The sequence below is a fragment of the Microcebus murinus genome, unplaced genomic scaffold (assembly GCF_040939455.1).
Source record: "Microcebus murinus isolate Inina unplaced genomic scaffold, M.murinus_Inina_mat1.0 scaf017_hap2_Mmur4.0, whole genome shotgun sequence".
Classification (NCBI taxonomy): domain Eukaryota; kingdom Metazoa; phylum Chordata; class Mammalia; order Primates; family Cheirogaleidae; genus Microcebus; species Microcebus murinus.
The window spans coordinates 106,523-116,080 of NW_027438963.1; the positions used below are offsets into that span (position 1 = coordinate 106,523).

At 63.2% G+C, this 9,558-nt stretch overlaps 3 pseudogenes; all 3 read left to right on the forward strand.

Moving 5' to 3' along the window:
- Positions 1-1,218: 1,218 nt before the first annotated feature.
- LOC142867527 (uncharacterized) lies at positions 1,219-1,337 on the forward strand (annotated as a pseudogene).
- A 3,834-nt stretch (positions 1,338-5,171) lies between these two features.
- Positions 5,172-5,290, forward strand: LOC142867528 (uncharacterized; annotated as a pseudogene).
- A 3,839-nt stretch (positions 5,291-9,129) lies between these two features.
- LOC142867529 (uncharacterized) lies at positions 9,130-9,248 on the forward strand (annotated as a pseudogene).
- Positions 9,249-9,558: the final 310 nt, after the last annotated feature.

Consider the following 9,558-nt stretch of genomic DNA (forward strand, 5'->3'; position numbering starts at 1 on the left):
AGCAGCCAGTCGTGGGCTGAGGACACCTGGGGCGTTGGGAACTCCCTGGCTTCTCCTTGGTTTAACATCTGGAGCTGCTTGTGAATTGTGCCGCCACACACACCCGAGTGCAGGTGTCTTCTGCACAGACTGCGGGCCTCGCTCTTCTGAATGCCGCTAGCTCGCGACCCACCCACGGGTGAACCTGGTCAGGGTACTTTCTCTCAGGGGCAGACTCTGATCCGGGCGGGCTACCGGTGTCTCTGTTTGCTCCTTTCTTTCTTCCACTTTGGGAAAGGCTTCCTTACTGGGTGTGGAAATCTCCTATGCCTTTCCTCGCCTATTCTGTCAGCTCTAAAATTCTCTTTCGGTTGCCACCCTCACAGATGGATTAGGAAACTCTTTGCGGTGCACTCATTAGTGAAATGACCTCAATGACGCTGGAATCCAATATCCAATCGCCGATTTTTGGCGAGTCCACACGCCAGGGTGGTTGGGGTCCAATGCAGCCCCGGCCAGGCCCAGGCCCCTTGGACTGGGCCACAGGAGGACACAGAGGAGGGTCCCGGCCCCCACGGTAGGTAGAGGTGCGGGCAGTTCTCCAAGGGCTTGGGTGTTTTCCAGAGGGAGGAGATGGAGGGGACTGATTTCTTCAGCGCCCCACAAACCACGCCACCCCACCCCACCCATGGGACACATCCCGAGAGAGAGAGACGCCCCATACACTGGCTCCCCTCCCCCGTGCGCTGTGCCCCAGCCCTGGCCCGGGGGAATAGGCGGCCGCCAGGCCACAGGGTGGGGGGCGCAGCTGAAAGGGGTTGTGGGGGAGGGCCGCCCCTGGCTGGGGTCAAAGGGCGAGCGCCCCGCCCCTCCCGCCCGTGCGCAGTCAGCGGCCCCGGCGCGCTGGGGGTGGGGGGCGGGGAGGTGAAGGAGGCCAGGCAAGGAGAGGAGGGGGGCTTGAAGGTCTCCACCTTGGCGGGTCCAGCCGTGGAGGCGCATCTTGTGTGAGTGTGAGTGAGTGAGTGAGTGCGTGTGAGTGTGTGTGTATACAGAGACAGCCCCCAACCCCGGCCCGCCGCTCCCTGCCCGCCCCGCCTGTCACCCCCGTCCCTCGGAGCCCGCGGGACCCGGCCGGCGAACTCAACAGGCCCGACCCGGCGCGGGGCCTGGGGCGGGAGGAGGCGGCGGGGAAGCGCGGAGAGGCTCGGCTTCTTGAGCGGGGCAGGGGCGCCCTCCGCCGTCCACGGCCACACCACCCCGAACGCGCCCGATCCCGTCTGGTCTCGGAAGCTAAGCAGGGTCGGGCCTGGTTAGAACTTGGATGGGAGACCGCCCGGGAATACCGGGTGCCGTAGGCTTCTTCTTTTTTTTTTTTGCCTCTGGTTCTGTCGCGTTTCTGGGAGTGCGGGGGCGGCCCGGGGTGGGGGTGACCCCCACCCTCGGCGCCCGCCGCGGTGCCTGGCGCCCCAGCCCGCACCGTGGGGCCTCCTCTTGTCCCGAGCCGTGACACCGCCGCCACGCGGCAGCATGCCTGGCTTCTGGACTGTCAGGTCTCAGACCAAAGGTCTGCTCTGTGGGAGCCGACACGCTGGAGGAAACCTTGAGAGTCTGAGAGGGGAGGGAGTTCCAGAAGAAGGCCAGGATGTCATTTTGAGGGAGTATGTGACCAGAACTCCTCCCGTTGCTTTTGGGGTTCTATGGGCTACACGTAGGAATCTTTGGTGGTGGCACCTGATGTTCGGGGATCCGGAGTCACACCCAGACCTGCTCCACAGGCCTCCTTTTACTTTTCTCTTCGGATTCATTTTTTTTTTTTTTTTTTGAGACAGAGTCTCGGTTTGTTGCCCAGGCTAGAGTGAGTGCCGTGGCGTCAGCCTAGCTCACAGCAACTTCAAACTCCTGGGCTCGAGTGATCCTTCTGCCTCAGCCTCCCGGGTAGCTGGGACTGCAGGCATGCGCCACCATGCCCCGCTAATTTTTTATATATATATCAGTTGGCCAATTAATTTCTTTCTATTTATAGTAGAGACGGGGTCTCGCTCTTGCTCAGGCTGGTTTTGAACTCCTGACCTTGAGCAATCCGCCCGCCTCGGCCTCCCAAGAGCTAGGATTACAGGCGTGAGCCACAGCGCCCGGCCGGATTCATTATTTTTAAAAAGTGTCTCTTATCTCTATTATTGCATTTTCTTTTCTCTCTCTTTTCAAGCAGATGATGGGAGTCCAAGTGTTAAGGTGACATGTGTTGCCCGTGCCCCCCTCCCCCCCCCCGTGTTCTTATTCATTTACCTCTCATGTTGTTCCAGCATATTGTGGGGGCACCAATGTTAAGGTCGGGTGCGTTGCCCTCTCCCAGCCTCCCCCCTCGGGTCAGAGCTTCAAGTGCGCCCATCCCCCAGTCGGTGCGTACCCACCCCATTCCTAATGGATGTGTATGCCCATCCCCTCCCCCCACCCGCCCGACACCCACCCGAAGAAGGTGATTCCTCTGTGTCCACTTAGGTGTCCATCGGTTCGTACCCATTTGCTGGTGAGCGCGAGCACGTGGTGCTCGTGTGTCCATTCTTGGGATACTTGGCTTACTGGAACGGGTTCCAGCTCTGGCCAGGAGAACCACGAGAGGTGCCCCCTCACCGCTGCTCCTCATAGCCGAATAGCACTCCGTGGTGTCCACGGGCCACATTTTACTTACCCACTCGTGGGTCGATGGGCACTCGGGTGGCTTCCAGGTCTTTGCGATTGTGACTTGTGCCCTGACACTAACCCTAACCCTTACCCAGCCCGTCTCCTCCACGGCCCCTGCCTGACTGACTCCTTCCCGCCCGGCCTGTCACCTGTCACCGTCCTCTGCCCCTGCCTGACACGCTCCTCCCCGCCCGGGCCGTCACCGTCCTCGGCCCCTGCCTGACGGGGCTCCTCCGTCGCCTGGGCCTTCCAAGGGCTTGGTGTGGACGCTGGTTCCAGGACGCCCTCCCAGGAACCCGGTAGCAGGGCGGCCGCAGCGTCTCGCGCAACCCAACCGTCCGCCGGCTGGCCGCCGTCGCTAAGTGGCCTGCGGGGGACGTGCTCCCGCTGTGCCGTGGGGGCCCAGCCTGGTGTCTTCTCTGAGGCCCCGCGGCTGCCGCTCCCCGCAAGGGGATAGCCGCGGAGGTGGGGACCGCCTCCTCATGGGGACGTACACCCAGCTCTCCACGTCGGATTCCGGGGCTCTCTGTCCTGCCAGAAGGCCCAGCTGGCCTGCGGGTCCTTAGAGTGGCAAAAACATCCGAAAACTGAGATTGAGGGTCCGGTGGGTGTCTGCACTTTTGTGCTGGGCTCCCCAGGGAGGCCCGGGGGCTGGCTGGACAACGCGGTCTGCTGGGCTGGGGGGGGGGGTTTGGAGGAGCAACTGATGCCCTTTGCACTTTGGGTAGCAAGTGTCTGAGGTGTCTCTGGGCCCTGTGCCATGTGGGGGCGGGGGCGGGGGCGGGGTGGGAGGAGGAGGAGGAGGAGGAGGAGGAGGAGGAGGAGGAGGAGGTGGGAAGGGCCGTGGCCTGCAGTCGTGTTCCCCGGGGTGGCACAGCATGTGGCTTCTTCCACAGGCTGCTTGGCCTGGGCTCCCTGCACCTGGGCCTTTGGAGGACTGGCCCTGTGCTTGCCAACACTTCCTGCAGGGACCCAGAGCTGGGAGGTTGCATCTCTCAGCCCTGGGTCGGGCAGAGCCCCAGCGGGCCAGGCCCACAACCTCTCTCAGCAGGGGTCCCCCAGAAGGCTCCTTTGGGACCAGGATTCTCTTGCGGGTGACTCTTTAAGGTCTGGCCCCTGGATGGAGGGGCACCAGGAGTAGAGGAGCAGGAAGGGGAAGGGGGTGGCCATGCGAGGGGACACTTTCAGGCCAAGTCCCAGCTTCAGTCTGATCCTCCTGGGAACGCCGGGGTGGACATCACACCTCCTGGTTGCCCCGCTCTGAGACCAGGAGCCGGGCTTCGCATTCCCACAGCAGCCAGTCGTGGGCTGAGGACACCTGGGGCGTTGGGAACTCCCTGGCTTCTCCTTGGTTTAACATCTGGAGCTGCTTGTGAATTGTGCCGCCACACACACCCGAGTGCAGGTGTCTTCTGCACAGACTGCGGGCCTCGCTCTTCTGAATGCCGCTAGCTCGCGACCCACCCACGGGTGAACCTGGTCAGGGTACTTTCTCTCAGGGGCAGACTCTGATCCGGGCGGGCTACCGGTGTCTCTGTTTGCTCCTTTCTTTCTTCCACTTCGGGAAAGGCTTCCTTACTGGGTGTGGAAATCTCCTATGCCTTTCCTCGCCTATTCTGTCAGCTCTAAAATTCTCTTTCGGTTGCCACCCTCACAGATGGATTAGGAAACTCTTTGCGGTGCACTCATTAGTGAAATGACCTCAATGACGCTGGAATCCAATATCTAATCGCCGATTTTTGGCGAGTCCACACGCCAGGGTGGTTGGGGTCCAATGCAGCCCCGGCCAGGCCCAGGCCCCTTGGACTGGGCCACAGGAGGACACAGAGGAGGGTCCCGGCCCCCACGGTAGGTAGAGGTGCGGGCAGTTCTCCAAGGGCTTGGGTGTTTTCCAGAGGGAGGAGATGGAGGGGACTGATTTCTTCAGCGCCCCACAAACCACGCCACCCCACCCCACCCATGGGACACATCCCGAGAGAGAGAGACGCCCCATACACTGGCTCCCCTCCCCCGTGCGCTGTGCCCCAGCCCTGGCCCGGGGGAATAGGCGGCCGCCAGGCCACAGGGTGGGGGGCGCAGCTGAAAGGGGTTGTGGGGGAGGGCCGCCCCTGGCTGGGGTCAAAGGGCGAGCGCCCCGCCCCTCCCGCCCGTGCGCAGTCAGCGGCCCCGGCGCGCTGGGGGTGGGGGGCGGGGAGGTGAAGGAGGCCAGGCAAGGAGAGGAGGGGGGCTTGAAGGTCTCCACCTTGGCGGGTCCAGCCGTGGAGGCGCATCTTGTGTGAGTGTGAGTGAGTGAGTGAGTGCGTGTGAGTGTGTGTGTATACAGAGACAGCCCCCAACCCCGGCCCGCCGCTCCCTGCCCGCCCCGCCTGTCACCCCCGTCCCTCGGAGCCCGCGGGACCCGGCCGGCGAACTCAACAGGCCCGACCCGGCGCGGGGCCTGGGGCGGGAGGAGGCGGCGGGGAAGCGCGGAGAGGCTCGGCTTCTTGAGCGGGGCAGGGGCGCCCTCCGCCGTCCACGGCCACACCACCCCGAACGCGCCCGATCCCGTCTGGTCTCGGAAGCTAAGCAGGGTCGGGCCTGGTTAGAACTTGGATGGGAGACCGCCCGGGAATACCGGGTGCCGTAGGCTTCTTCTTTTTTTTTTTTGCCTCTGGTTCTGTCGCGTTTCTGGGAGTGCGGGGGCGGCCCGGGGTGGGGGTGACCCCCACCCTCGGCGCCCGCCGCGGTGCCTGGCGCCCCAGCCCGCACCGTGGGGCCTCCTCTTGTCCCGAGCCGTGACACCGCCGCCACGCGGCAGCATGCCTGGCTTCTGGACTGTCAGGTCTCAGACCAAAGGTCTGCTCTGTGGGAGCCGACACGCTGGAGGAAACCTTGAGAGTCTGAGAGGGGAGGGAGTTCCAGAAGAAGGCCAGGATGTCATTTTGAGGGAGTATGTGACCAGAACTCCTCCCGTTGCTTTTGGGGTTCTATGGGCTACACGTAGGAATCTTTGGTGGTGGCACCTGATGTTCGGGGATCCGGAGTCACACCCAGACCTGCTCCACAGGCCTCCTTTTACTTTTCTCTTCGGATTCATTTTTTTTTTTTTTTTTTTGAGACAGAGTCTCGGTTTGTTGCCCAGGCTAGAGTGAGTGCCGTGGCGTCAGCCTAGCTCACAGCAACTTCAAACTCCTGGGCTCGAGTGATCCTTCTGCCTCAGCCTCCCGGGTAGCTGGGACTGCAGGCATGCGCCACCATGCCCCGCTAATTTTTTATATATATATCAGTTGGCCAATTAATTTCTTTCTATTTATAGTAGAGACGGGGTCTCGCTCTTGCTCAGGCTGGTTTTGAACTCCTGACCTTGAGCAATCCGCCCGCCTCGGCCTCCCAAGAGCTAGGATTACAGGCGTGAGCCACAGCGCCCGGCCGGATTCATTATTTTTAAAAAGTGTCTCTTATCTCTATTATTGCATTTTCTTTTCTCTCTCTTTTCAAGCAGATGATGGGAGTCCAAGTGTTAAGGTGACATGTGTTGCCCGTGCCCCCCTCCCCCCCCGTGTTCTTATTCATTTACCTCTCATGTTGTTCCAGCATATTGTGGGGGCACCAATGTTAAGGTCGGGTGCGTTGCCCTCTCCCAGCCTCCCCCCTCGGGTCAGAGCTTCAAGTGCGCCCATCCCCCAGTCGGTGCGTACCCACCCCATTCCTAATGGATGTGTATGCCCATCCCCTCCCCCCACCCGCCCGACACCCACCCGAAGAAGGTGATTCCTCTGTGTCCACTTAGGTGTCCATCGGTTCGTACCCATTTGCTGGTGAGCGCGAGCACGTGGTGCTCGTGTGTCCATTCTTGGGATACTTGGCTTACTGGAACGGGTTCCAGCTCTGGCCAGGAGAACCACGAGAGGTGCCCCCTCACCGCTGCTCCTCATAGCCGAATAGCACTCCGTGGTGTCCACGGGCCACATTTTACTTACCCACTCGTGGGTCGATGGGCACTCGGGTGGCTTCCAGGTCTTTGCGATTGTGACTTGTGCCCTGACACTAACCCTAACCCTTACCCAGCCCGTCTCCTCCACGGCCCCTGCCTGACTGACTCCTTCCCGCCCGGCCTGTCACCTGTCACCGTCCTCTGCCCCTGCCTGACACGCTCCTCCCCGCCCGGGCCGTCACCGTCCTCGGCCCCTGCCTGACGGGGCTCCTCCGTCGCCTGGGCCTTCCAAGGGCTTGGTGTGGACGCTGGTTCCAGGACGCCCTCCCAGGAACCCGGTAGCAGGGCGGCCGCAGCGTCTCGCGCAACCCAACCGTCCGCCGGCTGGCCGCCGTCGCTAAGTGGCCTGCGGGGGACGTGCTCCCGCTGTGCCGTGGGGGCCCAGCCTGGTGTCTTCTCTGAGGCCCCGCGGCTGCCGCTCCCCGCAAGGGGATAGCCGCGGAGGTGGGGACCGCCTCCTCATGGGGACGTACACCCAGCTCTCCACGTCGGATTCCGGGGCTCTCTGTCCTGCCAGAAGGCCCAGCTGGCCTGCGGGTCCTTAGAGTGGCAAAAACATCCGAAAACTGAGATTGAGGGTCCGGTGGGTGTCTGCACTTTTGTGCTGGGCTCCCCAGGGAGGCCCGGGGGCTGGCTGGACAACGCGGTCTGCTGGGCTGGGGGGGGGGGTTTGGAGGAGCAACTGATGCCCTTTGCACTTTGGGTAGCAAGTGTCTGAGGTGTCTCTGGGCCCTGTGCCATGTGGGGGCGGGGGCGGGGGCGGGGTGGGAGGAGGAGGAGGAGGAGGAGGAGGAGGAGGAGGAGGAGGAGGAGGAGGTGGGAAGGGCCGTGGCCTGCAGTCGTGTTCCCCGGGGTGGCACAGCATGTGGCTTCTTCCACAGGCTGCTTGGCCTGGGCTCCCTGCACCTGGGCCTTTGGAGGACTGGCCCTGTGCTTGCCAACACTTCCTGCAGGGACCCAGAGCTGGGAGGTTGCATCTCTCAGCCCTGGGTCGGGCAGAGCCCCAGCGGGCCAGGCCCACAACCTCTCTCAGCAGGGGTCCCCCAGAAGGCTCCTTTGGGACCAGGATTCTCTTGCGGGTGACTCTTTAAGGTCTGGCCCCTGGATGGAGGGGCACCAGGAGTAGAGGAGCAGGAAGGGGAAGGGGGTGGCCATGCGAGGGGACACTTTCAGGCCAAGTCCCAGCTTCAGTCTGATCCTCCTGGGAACGCCGGGGTGGACATCACACCTCCTGGTTGCCCCGCTCTGAGACCAGGAGCCGGGCTTCGCATTCCCACAGCAGCCAGTCGTGGGCTGAGGACACCTGGGGCGTTGGGAACTCCCTGGCTTCTCCTTGGTTTAACATCTGGAGCTGCTTGTGAATTGTGCCGCCACACACACCCGAGTGCAGGTGTCTTCTGCACAGACTGCGGGCCTCGCTCTTCTGAATGCCGCTAGCTCGCGACCCACCCACGGGTGAACCTGGTCAGGGTACTTTCTCTCAGGGGCAGACTCTGATCCGGGCGGGCTACCGGTGTCTCTGTTTGCTCCTTTCTTTCTTCCACTTTGGGAAAGGCTTCCTTACTGGGTGTGGAAATCTCCTATGCCTTTCCTCGCCTATTCTGTCAGCTCTAAAATTCTCTTTCGGTTGCCACCCTCACAGATGGATTAGGAAACTCTTTGCGGTGCACTCATTAGTGAAATGACCTCAATGACGCTGGAATCCAATATCTAATCGCCGATTTTTGGCGAGTCCACACGCCAGGGTGGTTGGGGTCCAATGCAGCCCCGGCCAGGCCCAGGCCCCTTGGACTGGGCCACAGGAGGACACAGAGGAGGGTCCCGGCCCCCACGGTAGGTAGAGGTGCGGGCAGTTCTCCAAGGGCTTGGGTGTTTTCCAGAGGGAGGAGATGGAGGGGACTGATTTCTTCAGCGCCCCACAAACCACGCCACCCCACCCCACCCATGGGACACATCCCGAGAGAGAGAGACGCCCCATACACTGGCTCCCCTCCCCCGTGCGCTGTGCCCCAGCCCTGGCCCGGGGGAATAGGCGGCCGCCAGGCCACAGGGTGGGGGGCGCAGCTGAAAGGGGTTGTGGGGGAGGGCCGCCCCTGGCTGGGGTCAAAGGGCGAGCGCCCCGCCCCTCCCGCCCGTGCGCAGTCAGCGGCCCCGGCGCGCTGGGGGTGGGGGGCGGGGAGGTGAAGGAGGCCAGGCAAGGAGAGGAGGGGGGCTTGAAGGTCTCCACCTTGGCGGGTCCAGCCGTGGAGGCGCATCTTGTGTGAGTGTGAGTGAGTGAGTGAGTGCGTGTGAGTGTGTGTGTATACAGAGACAGCCCCCAACCCCGGCCCGCCGCTCCCTGCCCGCCCCGCCTGTCACCCCCGTCCCTCGGAGCCCGCGGGACCCGGCCGGCGAACTCAACAGGCCCGACCCGGCGCGGGGCCTGGGGCGGGAGGAGGCGGCGGGGAAGCGCGGAGAGGCTCGGCTTCTTGAGCGGGGCAGGGGCGCCCTCCGCCGTCCACGGCCACACCACCCCGAACGCGCCCGATCCCGTCTGGTCTCGGAAGCTAAGCAGGGTCGGGCCTGGTTAGAACTTGGATGGGAGACCGCCCGGGAATACCGGGTGCCGTAGGCTTCTTCTTTTTTTTTTTTGCCTCTGGTTCTGTCGCGTTTCTGGGAGTGCGGGGGCGGCCCGGGGTGGGGGTGACCCCCACCCTCGGCGCCCGCCGCGGTGCCTGGCGCCCCAGCCCGCACCGTGGGGCCTCCTCTTGTCCCGAGCCGTGACACCGCCGCCACGCGGCAGCATGCCTGGCTTCTGGACTGTCAGGTCTCAGACCAAAGGTCTGCTCTGTGGGAGCCGACACGCTGGAGGAAACCTTGAGAGTCTGAGAGGGGAGGGAGTTCCAGAAGAAGGCCAGGATGTCATTTTGAGGGAGTATGTGACC